The 11,853-nt window shown below is 38.3% G+C and overlaps 1 pseudogene; it reads right to left on the bottom strand.

The window, feature by feature from the left end:
- Positions 1-582: 582 nt before the first annotated feature.
- Positions 583-11,559, bottom strand: LOC114286643 (stearoyl-[acyl-carrier-protein] 9-desaturase, chloroplastic-like; annotated as a pseudogene).
- Between the last annotated feature and the right edge of the window lie 294 nt (positions 11,560-11,853).

The following is an 11,853-nucleotide window of genomic DNA, read 5'->3' as shown; positions in this document are numbered from 1 at the left end:
TGAGTCGTGGCATTTGAAATGGAAGCATTCCATTTGTCATCTCTCTCTCTCTCTCTCTCTCTCTCTGGCACTTTGAACCTAGCTTTTATACCACTTTGTTATAAAATAAAATTGGGTACACAACAATACTCATACAATTTTGGAAGAGAATTTGAGAAGAACAATATAACTCTTGTATTTTACTCATAATCTAAATGACCAAATTTCAAAACTATATATAAGTCTCCAAAACCAAACTCTTAACATTCAAACATAATGAACATTCATGCTAATATAAAGACTCACTTAAACCTTTTCTTTGTAACAATCAACCCAATAACACACTACTAATGTCATCTCATTAATATATCACTAATGGCACATTATTCTTCCATACATGCATAAAAATATAACTATCAAAATAATAAAAATCTAATTTATTTTTTCAACACATTATTTATAAAACTCTCATAACATGAACATGTACCCAAATTAGCCCGAGCTAGCTTTATTTATGATTTTTTAGAGGCTAAGTAACATATACTATTAGTAACTAAAGTTTTATGCCATTTCCATGCTACTTAGAATTTAGAAGTTAGTAAGTTAGAGGTTGACTAGTCTATTGAAAATCCAGGTGAAAGGAGTAGTAGAGGAAGTTTTCTTGGTCCTAGCTTGAGCTCTTTTTTCTAGCTTATGAAGTTTAGGAGCTAATCCACAGAGATAGAATTGAGCCTTTCGTCATTGGCTTGAAAGTCCAGAAAGCTTATCCACATCCCAAGTATGAACCAAATGTTCGAGTATATCTATGTAATCCATGGCAATGTAGACCCCAATTTGCATTGCAATAGAGGAGTAATGTTTAAAAATATTTGGGTTGTGGCCGTCATGCATTAAGTGTATTGGCATTGAGATCTTCTTGCTCATCATGTCTGCAAATGCCAACACCGTTTTCTCTGCATCTATCTCGAAAAGCTTTCCCACTATTTTCGTAAAAGCTGTCTCATGACGCTTCTCATCTGATGTTATTTCTCTGCAAATTCGAGCTAGCTTTGCGTCCCCATGTTTCATGGCTAACTTTGCAATATTCCTATGGCTTATGAATGTTTCCCTCTCTTGGAATGATGCATAGATAAACCCCTTGTATGGATTAGTTTCAATTCCAATATCCTAACATATAGAAACATACAATTAGTAACAATGTTAGGACTCTAAAATGAACCAAACTACTAAAACTCGTCTTATTAAAATCATATTCCAGATGGACTTGTTATGCAAGCAAACCAACTTTGGATGCATTTTAAAACTCGTAACATCCCGAAATAATTACAATAACCATCCTCAATATTAATTATGTAATAACATGTGATGAAATAGTTATCTTCCATTAATCTCAATTACTTGTACAAAAGGGTAACATATTCAGATGTACATTCACAAGTCTAATCCTGAATCTATAGCATATGTTACAACATGAGATAAGATATGAGAATAAAACAGATAATAAGAGCCCTAAAGGCTTACAAGTTTTCAAGACAGTACTTGGTTACAACAAAAGTGAAATTCAAGTCCAATACAGTTAAAGGCCCTTGGCCTATACAAAACATATACCCAAAAAAAAAAAAAATAAAAAAAAATAAAAAAAATCAACAAAATGAAGCTCTTGCTCCAAGTCCTCCCAAGCTATTGCTTTGGCGGAGACATATCATCAGCACTTGAAATGTTTTCCCACAAAGGGTGAGCCAAAGCCCAGTAGAAATAATCCAACACAGCATACGAATCTTAACAAAGCTATAGGGTGGATGCATATGCGATGCTTGTGCCAAAACATTTTATATCATAATTCATTTCCTTTACAATAGAAAAGATGTCAGTGAATCACACTCTGGGAATCTCAAACAAATACAACCTTTCACGAAAATTTTGTCTGCAGGAAACTGTGCATTGGCACCCATGTAAACGTAAGGTATACAAGCACTACAATTGCCATTTTATAGATATTTCGTCCGCAGGATCGACACCCATGCATATGCACGATTTTTAAGACTTTCACCATGGATACTCAGGCCAACTTATTTCAATGAGACAATACATGTTTCCCAGATTCACTTATTTTTCTGAAAACGATAAACGTTTATAATGTATAAATATGAGATAATGTTCAATGCAAATGAACGATAACATAGTTTCAATTTTCCTAATTCTCATGCAATTTCTACAACAATCATAGCTATCCTCCACCGATAATCCAAAACAGATATTTCTAAACAGATACTTAAATCTCATTAAAGATACACTTTCTAAATTTTTGAGTTGTGAGCGATAATACATATCCAAGTCCACCATCCTCTTCAAAACCAATCCAATTTCATATTCCCAACACTAATTCGAAATTTTTTATAAAATCAACATTTGACATTTTTCTTCCAATATCAATCCCAAGTACCAAAATCAACCATTTTATCACCATTCAATTTTTATTTCCAACATCACAAACGTTTCCAAGAATCCATTGTAAAAACCCCTCTTTTGATTTTTAACCCAAAACCTTAGATTTGTTTCAAAAATTTGCAAAATCACAATGTTGTTTAGAAATTGCAAATAACTAAGTTAAAACTCATAGAAGGTGCGAAGAATCCCTACCTCAAGTTTAGAAGACGAGAGAGAGAGTGATGGAACTTCAACAACGCCCAAAACCTAACTTTGTTCGAATTGAAAAGAAGCCCACAACGTGCTCTACCTTTTTAACAAAGGGACATGGGTGAAGAACTTGATGGATCTAGGTGTATATGTACAGAGAAGTAGAGTTTTAGAGAGAGAGGGTGTAGATCTAGGGTTTTGGAAAGTTTAGAGAAAGAAAGAGGTGCAAAAGTGACTCAGAAAAGTGACCTTGTGAATTGATATATGCACAGATCGTTCAAGAGCAAGAAGTGTCGCTCGAGCCTCCAGACAAAAAAACATGGGACCGCTTGAGCGAAGAATACAAACTCCCAGAAGTTTTGCAAACATAAGACCATCATTCGAGCTCAACAAAGACCGCTTGAGCCAGCACTGATCGAGCGTAAGAAAGGCCGCTCGAGCGAAAAATACCAACTCCTGGTATCTTTGCAGACTTGCAAAAGTACTGGAAGTTCACAAAGACAGCTCAAGCGCAAAAAGTGCTGCTTGAGCGAAGAAGCAGAATTTTGGATAACAATAGTTTGAAAAAAAAAACAAGCTACCAACCTATTTCAAATGCCACCAACACATCCCAGTAGCCAAACTCAAAGAGAAGTGAGGGAAAACAAGACATGAACAACTTTATAAGGCAATGAAACCCGAATCCAAAACATCAAATGGATTGGGTCTAAACGAGAAACGCTATAACCTTCCCCCTTAAGGAATTTCGTCCTCGAAATTTAATCCAAACATTTAAAACCAAACTTAAACTGATTATCACAATGATAGTAATTCAAACTCAACACTATGGCCCATCCGTTGGTCATCTACTCCCATCAACATAATAAAAGAATTTTCAATACTGAATATACAATTCACATCTCCAAAACATATGCAATGTTTATATTTCATTAACATAACAAAGTTTTTCAATACATGTTCAAACATCAATAAATAAGTCCATATACTTCTCACGGACTTCCGCCTCACGCTCCCAAGTGGTCTCCTCAACCCTGTGGTGTCGCCACAACACTTTTACCAAAGGAATCGTCTTGCCTTGCAAGACTTGGTCTTGAGTGTCTAAAACTCTAACTGGTCTCTCCTCATATGAGGCATCCCTGTCTACCTCTAATTCCGTCCAATCTAACATGTGTAATGAATCTGGCTCATACTTCCGAAGCACACATACATGAAACACGTCATGAACCCCGAAAAGTTGTGGCGGCAAGGCCAAATGATAAACTACCTCCCCAATCCGCTCTAGGATCTTAAAAGGTCCAATAAACCTAAGAGACAACTTCCTGCTCTTCCCAAACCTCGTCAAAACTCGTCTAGGTGATATCTTCAAGAAGACGTGATCTCCCACCTCAAAGGACAACGGTCTCCTCCTACAGTCAGTATAACTCTTCTGAGGCATAACCAACCTCTTTCGGATAAGTGCAACTTTATTCGTCATTTCCCGGACTAACTCTGGACCTAACATAGGTGCATCATGCACCTTGGCCCAACACACAGGAGATCTACACGGTCGGTCGTACAAGGCCTCAAACGGTGCCATACCAATACTCGACTGGAAATTGTTGTTATAAATAAACTTCACTAAAGACAAGTGCTTCTCCCATGACTCCTTAAAGTCAAGAATACAATCTCGAAGCATATCTTCAAGGATTTGAATGGTACACTCTCACGGATAATAGGCGATACTGAAAATCAATATAATGCCAAAGGCATTCTGCAAGCTCTACCACAACCGAGCCGTAAAACGTAAATCTCTATTCGAAACAATAGTCGCAGTAACCCCATCAAGTCGAACTGTCCCTAATATACAGGTCGGCAAGATAGTCTATCGAGTCACTCATGCGTATAAGTACAAAGTGTGCTGACTTAGTCAACCAATTAACTACCACCGATATGGCATCATTACCCCCTTGAGTCCTCGGAAGACCCACAACAAAATCCATTGTGACATGCTCCTACTTCCACTCGGCTATAGGCAAGGGTTACAACAAACTCACTGCCCTCTGATGCTCGACCTTTACTTGTTGACAAGGCATCTCGACACAAACACGGCTATATCCTTCTTCATTCCCTTCCACCAAAACTAGCGGCTAAGGTCGTGATATATCTTTGTGCCTTTTGGGTGCACCGTAAGGCATAAAATGGTGAAACTCTCGGAGTACTTCCTCTTGGCAAGACTCTGGCACGAAAAGACGGTCAAGGTATCTAACATTCAAGTCAAAATACACGTTCAGGCCCTTCTCTACTTTCCCCCTAGATATCTTCTTCTAGAGGATTTCTACCTCAAGGTCACCCCTCTGTGCTTCTATAATTCGGTTCACTAGTGTAGGTTGTGCAACTACAGAAAACAAAGCTGCCGACTCAACGGACTCACCAAGATACTAGTCAAACTCACCAATAGCACCCAACATCTCCTATTCTCAAATGGAAATACAAGCTACAATACTAATGGATTTCTTACTCAAGGCATCGACCACTATATTAGCCTTTCCTGGATGATAGTGCAACTCAAAATCATAGTCTTCCATAAACTCCATCCACCTCCTCTGCCTCAAATTTAGATCTTTCTGTGAAAATAGATATTTCAAACTCTTATAATTAGAAAACACTTCAAACTTCTCACCATAAAGGTATGCCTCCGAATTTTCAAAGAAAAGATCATGGCTGCTAGTTCTAAGTCATGGGTAAGGTAGTTCCTCTCATATGTTTTCAACTGACATGAGCCATAGGCTACTACCTTACCTTCTTGCATGAAGACAATGCCCAAATCTTCCTATAAAGCATCACAATACATTGAATAGCCCAAACCCCTCTCTGGAATAATCAACACTAGAGCAGTGGTAAGTCTAATCTTAAGCTCTTGAAATGATTTCTCACATGTCTCACTCCACACAAATTTGATTCCATTCCTCATTAGTCTAGTCAACGGTGAGGCCAACCTAGAGAAATCCTCCACGAACTGACGATAATACCTGGTCAACCCCAACAAACTACAGATCTTAAAGGCATTCTTAGGTTGTTTCCAATCTTGTACTGCTTCTATCCTAGAAGAGTCTACAGTTACCCTTTCCTCGGATACCACATAGTCTAAGAACTTTACTTCTTTCAACCAAAATTCACACTTACCGAACTTAGCATATAGTTTGTGGGCTCTCAGTAACTCAAGCACCACTCACAAGTGTTCCCTGTGCTCCTTCCTAAAGGGAGAGTAAATCAAAATGTCGTCAATGATGACAACTACAAAACAGTCTAGGAACTCACAAAAGATTCGATTCATCAAATCCATAAATATCACTGATGTATTGATTAACCCAAAATGCATCATTAGGAACTCATAATGGCCATACCGCATACAAAAGGTCGTTTTTTGGATATCCTTTTCCCTTACCCTCAACTGGTGATAACCCGATCTCAAGTTTATCTTAGAGAAACAACAAAACCCTTCAACTGGTCAAACAAGTCATCTATACGAGGCATTGGGTACTTGTTCTTAATAGTTACCTAGTTCGACTTTTGATAATCAATTTCTTCTTGGCAAAGAAAGTCGGTGCTCCCCAAGGCGAAGTACTAGGGCGGATAAAACCCTTATCTAGCAATTCTTGGTGTTGGATCTTCAATTCACTCAACTCAACAGGTGCAAATCTATACGGTGCCATAGAAATTGGTGTCGTGCCAGGCACTAAGTCAATGGAGAACTCAATCTCATAGTGTGGTGGTAAACCGGTGAGATCCTTAGGAAAATATCCGGGTATTCACAAACTACCCTCGGTAACTCAACTCGGACCACATCACTGTCAACACCCAAGAATGTAGCAAGAAGGAGACTAAGCTCACCCCGACCACACAGATCACACACATGCAATAAGGCTCTATTGACTTTATCCCCAATGAAATGAAAATAGTCATCGCTCAAAGTACATACAGTAACCCTCTGACGGTAACAATCTATGACAACCTGATACAATGACAACCGGTCTATACCTAATATAGCATCAAAACTCGACATGTCAATCAATGCAAATGAAAAAGGAAGTCAATGACTGATGACCTCTATATCACAACCCCAACACCCTTGGTCCAAAATAACTTCACTACTCAAAAGAGACTATACCCTGAGTGGAGATGCTAATCGAGCCACTTTTAACCCCAATGCCGATACAAATGCAGAAGAGATAAAAGAATGGAAAGCACCTATATCAATCAACACATTGGCAATAGAATTGCATAACAAGAAAGTACCTCTTACAACTGAAGGTGCTGGTACTAAGTCTAGCATGGTAACAACATACACACGCCTTGTAGGTCTCTGCTTCATCTACTCACCCTTCGGAGCATAAGCATGATGCATTGATTGGGTCGAAGAGACCCCCTGATTGGCCCTCGAGGCCTGTGCTGACTATGCAAGCTGGTGGCTCTATGTCTGCTTTAACCCAGACGCACCAGGTGTGTCACTTGACTGAGGGAAAAACCTCCTAACATGCCCTTACTGCCCACATTGATAACAGGTAGGTGGTTGCCCTTTCCCCTGACTCTAACTTTGAGAACAAGCTGTAGACGGTGTAGACTATTGCCCTCTTCCTCTCTACGGGCAAGCTAGAGACTTGTGACCCAACTGGCCACACTTAAAACAAGAAAAGCCTCCCTGATTACCTCTTCTTGGGCCCGAACTCGTATAAGAAAGGTGGATCTACACTGTGTAGCCTAGGACTGCTGTGGAAAGGAACCCCTCTGTTTTTTATTGTCCTGACTCTCCTCCTGAACCTCCTAACTCCTCTTGGAGCCCCTCATCCACTCCTCCTCTATTTTAATTACGGTCTCAAGATAAGTTGCCGCCTCCACAAGGCGTCTGTAGTCCCTAATCATTGACCCAGCTACCTTGAAAAGAAGCCCAGTCCTCAATCTTTCCTAAAACTCGATACAACAGTGTTCCTCAGTCACCATGAGTTTCAGTACAAATCTAGAGAGGTTAGTGAAAGCTGCCTCAAACTCGGCTACTAGAAATTAAGCAGCTTGAGCTTCAAAAACTGATCCCTCAACTTCTCCCTAGCAGTGGAAGACAAGAACTTGTCTTGGAAGGCATTGACAAAAGCCTTCTAAGTCACCCCAATGCGTCCGCGTGCATACGTTGACCATTGAGTTACATCTCCCTTCAACTGGAAAGATGCCAAGGTCACTCTCAGCCTATCGTCTTCAATGCCAAGCATCTTAAACGTCTTCATCATCTGCTTTAACCACTCATCCACCTTAAGTGGCTCGTTCGGGTCATCTAAAAACTCATTCGGATTAGACCGGAAGAACTCCCTCTTCAAGAATAGCGGCCCTGCTTCAGCAACTTGGGCCTAGACTTGATTCTTAGCCCTAAAGATATCTATAGATTCCTGCAAAGCTCCAGCCATTTCACCGGCCAAAGCGCCTATTGCCTGCTGACCAACTGGTTCGGCCACATTGGCCTGACCAACCCGTTCCTCTTGCACTGAAATTTCATATGGTAATGGCACCTCATTCCGTCTAGGCCTACCACGCCTACCACCACAATGTCCATGTCCTGATATCCTAATAAAGGTAACAAATGAGATTAGCACATTTACAAATGTGTCGAAGCTAACTCACTTACGTCTTAAGGTAATGGACAACAATAATTCACTCCACATAAGCATGTAGTCACATAAACACATACAAATTTCCTTCCTAGATAATGATCATCCCGCGGCATTGCTAGAGTTACAATTAGAAATAGTAGTGATCAAGTGCCATTCCAATAGGACTCCTAGAAACTCGTAGACCCAATCAATATCTTAGAAATTAAATCCCACAACCATTTAATCACATAAGTATGTTATCACATAGCATACCATACATACAAGCATCTCTATCAAGCAAGATAGACCCATTGAGGTAAGAACCACTCCCCACATATCCAAAGTATTCAAAATCAGTACACTTTGATATCAAGTTGTAATGCACTGAAATAATTACAATAACCATCCTCAATATTAATTACGTAATAACATGCGATGAAATAGTTATCTTCCATTAATCCCAATTACTTGTACAAAAGGGTAACTTATGTAGATATACATTCACAAGTCTTACCCTGAATCTATAGCATATGTTATAATAAGAGATAAGATACGAGAATAAAACAAACAATAAATGCCCTAAAGGCTTACAACTTTCCAAGACAGTGCTTGGTTACAACAAAACTGGAATTCAAGTCGAATACAGTTAAAGGCCCTTGGCCTATACAAAACATATACTAAAAAAAAAAAAAAAAATCAACAAAATAAAGCTCTTGCTCAAAGTCCTTTCAAGCTATTGCCTTGGTAGTGGCATATCATCAGCATTTGAAATGTTTTCCCACAAAGGGTGAGCCAAAGCCCAGTAAAAATAAGCTAACACAATATATGAATCTTAACAAAGCTATAGGATAGATGCATATGCAATGTTTGTGCCAAAACATTTTATATCATAATTCATTTCCTTTACAACACACTTTGGGAATCTCAAATAAATACAAGATTTCACGAAAATTTCGTCTGCGAAAAATCGTGAATCGGCTCCCAAATAAACGTAGGCTATAAAAACATTACTATTTCTATTTTACGGATATTTCGCTCGCGAGATCGGCACCTATGTATATGCGAGGTTTTCAGAACCGTCACCATGGACACTAAAGCCAACTTATTTCAACAAGACCTTACATTTTTCCCAAATTCACTCGTTTTTGTCAAAACGATAAACATTTTCAATGTATAAACGTGAGATAATGGTCAATGCAAATGAATGAGAAAATAGTTTCAATACCCCTAATTCTCATGCAATTTCTACAACAATCATAGCTATCTTCCATCGATAACCCAAAACAGATATTTCTAAATGGATACTTAAATCTCATTAAAGATACACTTTCCAAAATTTCAAGTTATGAGCGATAATACATATCTATCTCCATCATCCTCATCAAAACCAATCCAATTTCATATTCCCAACACCAATTCTATAATTTATATAAAATCAACATTTGACATTAGGGAAAAACCTATTTTTGTTCCAATATCAATCCCAAGTACGAAAATCAACCATTTTATCACCACTCAATTTTTATTTCTAACATCACAAACGTTTCTAAGAATCCTTGTAAAAACCCACCTTTTGAATTTTAATCCAAAACCCTACATTTGTTTCAAAAATCCCCAAAATCACAATGTTGTTTAGAAATTGCAAATAACTAAGTTAAAACTTGTAGAAGGTGTGAAGAATCGCTACCTCAAGTTTGGAAGATAAAAGAGAGAGAGAGAGAGAGAGTGATAGAACTTCAACAATGCCCAAAACCCAACTTTGTTCAGATTAAAAGAAGCCCACGGCGTGCTCTACCTTTTTAACAAAGGGACACGGGTGAATAACTCGACGGATCTAGGTGTATATGTAGAGAGAAGTAGAGTTTTAGAGAGAGAGAGGGTGTAGATCTAGGGTTTTAGAAAGTTTAGAAAGAGAGAGAAAAGTGAAAAAGTGACTCAAAAAAGTAACCTTGCGAACTGATATATGCGCAGATCATTCGAGCGCAAGAAGCGTTGCTCTAGCATCCAGACACAAAAACTTGGGACCGTTCAAGCATAGGAATTTACGCTTGAGTGAAGAATACAAACTCCCATAAGTTTTGTAGACAAAAGACCATCAGGTGAGCTCAACAAAGACCGCTCAAGCCAACACTGCTTGAGCATAAGAAAGGCCGTTTGAGCAGAAAATACCAACTCCTAGTATCTCTGCAGACTTGCAAAAGTACTAGAAGTTCACAAAGACCGCTCAAGTGCAAGAAGTGTCGCTCGAGCGAAGAAGCAGAATTTTGGACAGCAACAATTTGAAAAAAAAAAAAAAAGCCACCAACACATCCCAATAGCCAAACTCAAAGAGAAGTCAGGGGAAACAAGACATGAACAACTGTATAAGGCAATGAAACCTGAATCCAAAACATCAAATTGGTCGGGTCTAAACCAGAAATGCTATAAAACTCATTAAGTTTACAAGCGAGCTTAAATAACTTCCTACTTGGCTCGATAAACCTGTATCCATTATAAAAAGCCAAGTTAGTCGAGCTCAACTTATATTAGACTTACAAGGTTGTTCAAAATTAGCTCGTTATGTCAACAAACCAAGTTGAAACACATTTTGAAACTCGTTCAAATAAAGTTTACACAACCTGTTACTTGGTTTAACTCAACTCATTTATAACCCAAAATAAGTGTTTAGTATGCATCGATGAATAATCAAGAATGTTAATTAAGTTAGGAAAACTCTACTTACCATGAAAAGTGATGTGTGGTTGAGATTCAATTGGTGCATTATAGGTTCGTATACAAAATACATTCGAGTCACATATTGATATTTCCTATAAAAATTCTAAAAATGTAGTATTACTGTCATGTTAACGGTGGTAGCGTTAGTAAGTAATTAGTAATTTACCATTCCAGAGGCAGTAAGGTACTGAATGGTTTTGTGAACTTAGTTCATGTCGACTCATTCAGACAAGTAAAGGTACTTATTAAGGAGGTCACCATGCTTGTTCTCCTTTGCAGTCCAAGCCCTTGACCAAATAGCCCATGGTGAGGGGCTAACTCTTGTTTCATCATTTACTCCTTGTGTGTAGTTATACCTTGTTTGGTATGTTGGCAATGCTTCTTCTATGATCATATCTCCAACCAACACTACAAAATACTCATTAGGAATCCCTTTAGCCCTTTCTCTCACCTCTTTCACTTGCTTGAAGAATTCTTCACTGGTTGGATCTGGAAGCAAATCTCGGGGTAGCCAACATTTTTCTATAGGTTTCAGGTGAATCAAGACATTCTTTTCAACCCAACCTTCCATGTCTTTGAATATTTCATTCTTTTGGGGTGCCAGAGGAAGGATTACTTCCTTTTCACCGCCACTGCCGCTTATGTACCTCTTGAATTTGGGTAGCTCTCTGAATATAATTCTCAAGTTAGAAAAAAACAAAAATTATTACTAGAATTCCAAAAACAAGCCATTTTTTTATTAAAAAAAAATAAAATACAGGCACTCATAGTATTGGTTTTTATGTCCTCAAATTAGACGATAGACTAGAGCTGGCAAATGGGTGGTTTTGGGCAGGTTAAAACAGATTATGTAATTAAAGTAATTTAATTGAAACCCACTCATTTAATAAGTGGGTTTAAATGGGTT

Source organism: Camellia sinensis, chromosome 7 (assembly GCF_055761805.1).
Source record: "Camellia sinensis isolate YWXY chromosome 7, ASM5576180v1, whole genome shotgun sequence".
NCBI lineage: Eukaryota > Viridiplantae > Streptophyta > Magnoliopsida > Ericales > Theaceae > Camellia > Camellia sinensis.
This window is presented reverse-complemented; position numbering and strand designations above follow the sequence as displayed.